The sequence below is a fragment of the Perognathus longimembris genome, chromosome 27 (genome assembly GCF_023159225.1).
Source record: "Perognathus longimembris pacificus isolate PPM17 chromosome 27, ASM2315922v1, whole genome shotgun sequence".
Lineage (NCBI taxonomy): Eukaryota > Metazoa > Chordata > Mammalia > Rodentia > Heteromyidae > Perognathus > Perognathus longimembris.
Genome location: NC_063187.1, coordinates 2,170,833 through 2,176,860, shown reverse-complemented (window position 1 = coordinate 2,176,860; position 6,028 = coordinate 2,170,833). Strand labels below are relative to the sequence as shown.

General features: G+C 38.5%; 1 protein-coding gene across 8 annotated transcripts in view; it reads left to right on the top strand.

Moving 5' to 3' along the window:
* The window catches only part of Sox5 (SRY-box transcription factor 5), an 884,924-nt gene that overhangs the window by 317,296 nt on the left and 561,600 nt on the right, over positions 1-6,028 (top strand). The window lies entirely within an intron of this gene.

The window sequence follows — 6,028 nt, the reverse complement described above, 5'->3', positions numbered from 1 at the left end:
CCCTCTTGAGTAGCTGGGATTACAGGTGTGAATGAGCCACCGGTGCCCATTTGGAGATACATTGTTATATATTCTGCTTCACACTCTGAATGAAACCATGAGGATTACTCTCCCCTGAATCCGTCTTCAGCACCACCCAGGTGTTCTGTGGAATGGTTTATTAGCGGAACCACTCTTCCATGAGTGGGATGGAACTTGTTTACAAGTCTTTCGGGTGTGCCCTTTTAAAAGGGGAATAAGCCCAACTTTCCACAGATGAGTCTTTCCATATAGCAGTGAGGAAGGCACTGTAACTCGTGTAACAGTGACTCGGTTTGGTCCTCCAGTACCTCCTCTTCCTGCCAATCACTGCCATTTATTTGGAATAAAGCTGTTTCATAGTCACTACCAAGCTGATTGCACCTTGCATCTCTGACCACTGGCTAAATCGAGCAACCCTAAGGGGATTACAAGTAACAGGTGTAAAAAAGAAGGAAAGAGAGAGAGAGAGAGAGAAGGAGGGAGGGATGGAAGAAAGAAGGAAGGAAGGAAGGAAGGAAGGAAGGAAGGAAGGAAGGAAATAGGGAAGGAAGGAAACTAAGGAAAGAAGGAAGAGAAAACCCTTAAAGGGTTGGAGGAATGGCTCACGAGCTAGAGCCTCAGTTAGTCTCTGTAGAGAGAGACATACAGGAACAGAGATGCATAGAGAGAAACAGAGAGAGACAGGGAAACAGAAAGAGAAAAAGAGAGACAGAAAAAGATACAGAGAGAACGAGAAAGACACAGATGGACAGAGGGACAAAGACAAAAAAAGATACAGGGAGGCTAGACAATGTTTTATTTTAGAAAGTCCCACCTGTCACTCTAGAGATAGAATTATTTGTTATTTTTATTTATTTAATTTATCTTTTATTTTTTGGTACCAGTCCTTGGGCTTAAACACAGGGTTTCGGAGCTGTCCTTTGCTGCTCAAGGTTAGTGCTCTACCACTTGAGCCACAGCACGACTTCCAGGGTGTGTGTGTGTGTGTGTGTGTGTGTGTGTGTGTGTGTGTGTAATCGGAAATAAAAGTCTTACAGTTTTTTCTGTCCTAGCTGCCTTTGAACCGTGATCCTCAGATCTCAGCCTCCTGCGTAGCTGGATCAGCTTTTCTTGTAATGTTAAAAGCATAATTGTCTTTTTGGCAATTTGTCTGGCCCTGCTTTCTGGAGGACGACTTCTCTGTGTGTGTAGCGTCCTAGATTCACATTAGACTTTCTAGAAAGTTCTCTCCTTCTCTTGGCCCAGGGAACTGATCCAGGACCCAAGGAGCAAATATGCTAGGTCTTCACACAGGCAAGTTTCCTTACTCAACTCTCCTTTTGAAACACAATGTCTCCATTCCTAGATTCTAAGTCCAAAACTTTCTTTTTCTCTTTCTGTTAGATGGGAGATGGCCTTGGGTAAGTTCATTTAGAATGTATACTCCCTGATTATAGAAGATCATTTACTAATATTTTAAAGAATATTTGAATTTTTGTTGATATGTGATACAGAACTGTATATTTCATATATTATATAATACATGTCATATAATACATATCTGTTTATATGGTTTGCCATCGGCATATATTAGCTTAATGAAATGGCTTAATTCCTTCATTTCATCTTTGTTGAGGAACATATGCAGACTCTCTTATCATTTTTCTAAGTAGTAGAATATACCAGAAATTTATCTGGGCTTATATTTTTTTGTTAGAATGCATTTTTCCCCAGCATTCTTATTTTTAAGTTATATTTGGGTCTTTGGGGGGGAGGGGATATTATGCTTTTACTTAGTTTTTTCCTTAGGTTCTTGACTATGTGAAAAGCAGTTACATAGCTGTTAGATGGTTTAGCAATCTTAACATTGTGTAATGATTTGAGTGATTGACTTTTCTTCTACCCAGAATCAATATTTTTGATCTCATGGAATGCCTAGTGAGATTTCATTGGATGACAAAGTTTATGAAGTTTACCTGACTGGGTGCTACACACATCCATATTCCTATAGATATCTTGATTTTTTTTTCATGGAAGTCACTTGCAAATAGATCCATCTCTTTGGATATTGCTTTTAATATTTCCTAGGTAGAATTAAACCAGCATATTTTTTTCTACAGCTAATTTTACCATACTACTAAACGAAGACATTTTTCAGTACTCTAACACCACTCTGTAAATGGTTTGTTTTTCCAATGTGGCTAGTTTAAATAAAAGAAAAGAAAAAGAAAAGCTTTATTCCAGGCATGTACAAACTCCATATCTTCTCATTCTTAGGAGCAAGTCTTTTCCCAGCCTTGAACATTGTCCTCACATCTGTGCCAATCAAAATTGGGCGGAAAACTTGAGTAAGCTCCTCCACACATTGAATTTCTCCCTCCACCTCTCCCCTAAGATTGAGTCCACTAACTCTAGCTGCCTGAAACTTCCTGAATTCAGCTCTGTCTTCTCATTTCCATCACCATCCCTGAGCTTTGTGTCTTTTAGCCACAAACTCAGCAATTCTCATGATAGAAAGCCCTGGCAATTACATTTATCGAGTTTTATTTCATGACTTCCTGTTGCCGGGTGGCCACTATTTGTAAAAAGCATTTTTTCCCATATATTTATACTTTTATTTTCAAAGTTGTATCTGGTGGGACAGTTTTTCCAGTCCCTGGTAATTTGGTCTCATTAGTATGTGTTTGAAAGAAAAACAAATAACAGAAATGTGGATAGAAAAGAAAGTAAACAGACTTCACAGAAGAAGATGTAAAAATGGCTAATAGACACATGAAGAAATATTCAATATCTCTGGCCATAAAAAGAAATGCAAATCAAAAGAACACTGAGATTACACCTCATCCCAGTTAAGATAGACATTACCAAGAAAACAAGCAGATGCTGACAAGGATGTGGCCCAAAAGGAATTCTGTCTATCTATCTATCTATCTATCTATCTATCTATCTATCTATCTATCTATCTATCTATCTATTGCCAGTCCTGGGGCTTGAACTCAGGGCCTGAGCACTGACCCTGGCTTCTTTTTGCTCAAGGCTAGCACTCTACCACTTGAGCCACAGCACCACTTCTGGCTTTTTCTATATATGTGGTGCTAAGGAATCAAAGCCAGGGCTTCATGTATACAAAGCAAGCACTCTACCACTCAACCATATTCCTAGACACAAGAAGAATTCCAATACAGTGTTGGTGGGAGTGTAAACTTGTTCAACCACTCCGGAAAGTAGTATAGAGGTTTCTCAAAAAGCTAAACATAGAACAACCCTATGACCCAATTCCAGTCCTGAGTATTTACCCATTAGACCACAAACAAGGCCCCGCTAAAGTCACCACCACAATACTACATGTTCATTGCAGTATTATTCATCATAGCCAAGATAAGGAATCAGCCTAGATGCCCCTCAGTGGATGAATGGACCAAGAAAATGTGGTTTATATACAAAATGGAATTTTATTCATCCATTAAAAAGAATGATATTGTACCACTCATATGGAAATGAAAAGCCTTGCAAAGAATTATATTAAGTAGCCAGGTGCCGGTGGCTCACACCTGTAATCCTAGCTACTCAGGAGGCTGAGATCTGAGGATTGTGGTTCAAAGCCAGCCTGGGAAGAAAAGTCCCCATGAGACTCTTATCTCCCTCCAATTAACTGCTCCAAAGCCAGAAGTAGAGCTTGAATGTGTCTGTAAATCTATGAGTAAATACACTGGGGGGTATGCAAGCAGTTCTAAATCAGTTAACTGAATTATAAGAGATGTTATGGAGCGCTCTAATTGTACAATTTTTTTTTTTTTTAGAAAGACTAAGTCAGAGCCCAACAAAATAAGCACCTAGAATTTGGTACATGCAAAGGGAGGGACACAGGGAAAGGGGTAGATGAATGAGAGAGTGAACAATGCAGTCAAGAATTCCTTGTATATTCCACAAAATTGAGATGTGTAAGGGAAGGGGTGGATTAAAGGTGGGTGAGGATGTAGAAAGGGAGACATAGATCAAGATGCGTCATATTCAGATGGCACTTTGTTCAATGACATCTCCCTTGTACAACTACTTAAAGCCCATTTTTAAAAACATAAGTGTAGATGGGACCAGAGGATAATGAGATGAGCGTCCATGCTATAGAGAAGGAAAATGGAAAACATTATGCTTCTGAGTGCCAGGGTTCATATGATAGCTCACCATCTTCTTTCTGTGTCATCTAGAAGAGCTTAACTTTAAAATGGAGACCTCCTTGGAGGTATGACACTTTCGTTCATGATATTCAAGCCATCTCCTAGGTCTTCCTTCCATACCTTGGGAGTTCAGTGTTTCAGTCCTTCTCAATTGAAACTCCATCCCATGCAATAGAATTGAGGGACAATTTAGAGAGAAGCAAGGCCATGCTGAAGCTCCCTTTGACTTTCTGGTCTCTTCTTTTCCTATATTTATTGAGTACAACCTTGAGATTTTGATGCTGTTCTATTTCTGGGAAAAATTTTCCTCTGTTGGCAGTAATTGTTCATTTCCTGTGGGTGGGGGAGTTGGAAAATAAGCAATTTTTCTTTTCTTTTTTTCCAAAATTCTTTTCAAGAAGAACATGAAAAAGTAAATACAAAAAGAAAAAAAAAAGAGTGAAAGAAAATGACAGTACAGGTTGGTCCCAGCTATTTTATTTTAGTGAAACTTCAAGCGGAGTTTACAATGCTCACTTTCTTTTCTAGCTCATGATTCCATTCCCTTCACAAAAGCTAGCACACTTAAATAAGACTATGACTCAACCACGTGCCAGTGGCCCATGCTTGTCATTCTAGCTACTCAGGAGACTGAGATCTGAGGATTGTGGTTCAAAGCCAGCCTGAGGGGGGAAAGTCCATGAGCCTCATATCTCCAATTAAACACACACATACACATAAAATGCAGAAGTGGAGCTGTGGCTCAAGCGTAGAGCACCAGCCGTGAGCACAAAAACTCAGGGACAGTACCCTGACTTCAATTCCCAGGACTTGACCCCCCCCCCAAAAAAAAATAAGAAAAGTAAGAGTTAATTCAATAACTGGAGTAATTATACTCCCCTCCCCTGATTCAGAAACTATTCCAACTTGCCTTTTATCATAGACTCTAATAACTCCAATTTTGTGAGTGCCTGTTAATATTGATATTAGGGTTTGGATCACATGTCACACTGATTCAATCATACAAGAAATAATCAAATATACTATTTTTTTCACTGTTGGAATGAGAAATGTGCTATATGTATCTATATTTATATAGATATATAGCTATGTATTAGGAATCAGTAGTCAGGTGAAGGTATTTTTGGGGGTTGGGGAACATATAAGTTTCCATTTTGAAAAAGGTAGAGGGTCATTTGAACCCAGGATTATTGCTTACCACTTACAAAATAGGAGCACCTTTTATAAAAAGGATATAATGTAATATGTTCTCCTGTTTGGAATCTTGTATGACACAGGTAACATTATTAATAGACTTTTTCCCCCTCCCACCAACCTACGAATATGTTTAACTAAGAAAACCTTCCAACTATCTTTCAATACCCCACACCATCTTCCATTACCTAACTATACTTCATAGCCTTTTTATTTTTGTCTGAAAACTTCTTGCTGACAGATTTTGCTTTTTCCTTTTCATGGAATAACAATTTGCAGCACTTAGAATATAAATACGTTTCACCTGGTAGACCATTTTAATAGCAACCGGAATTAAATCCTGTAGGGGAAGAAAGATTTAAAAAGGAAGCTTGAGAAACACTACATACATACCTGGTTTTATAACAGTAAAGAGAGAGGTTTGCAGAAAGGTTTGCGTCATTTAATAAAGTTGTGTTAATGAAGCCTTTTTCCTCAGTGTGTTTTCGAAGTTTTAGAGTTGTTCTATTTCTGAAATTCCCAGAAATACTCAATGTAGGGACTTTGTCCTTTTCTATGAAGCTTTTGAGGCCTAGTAAATTTTTTTTTTTTTTGTAATGTGGGACTTGGTAGAACTATAGCAACATGCCACTGGGAAAATAGAAGTATTTTAGTTCGAT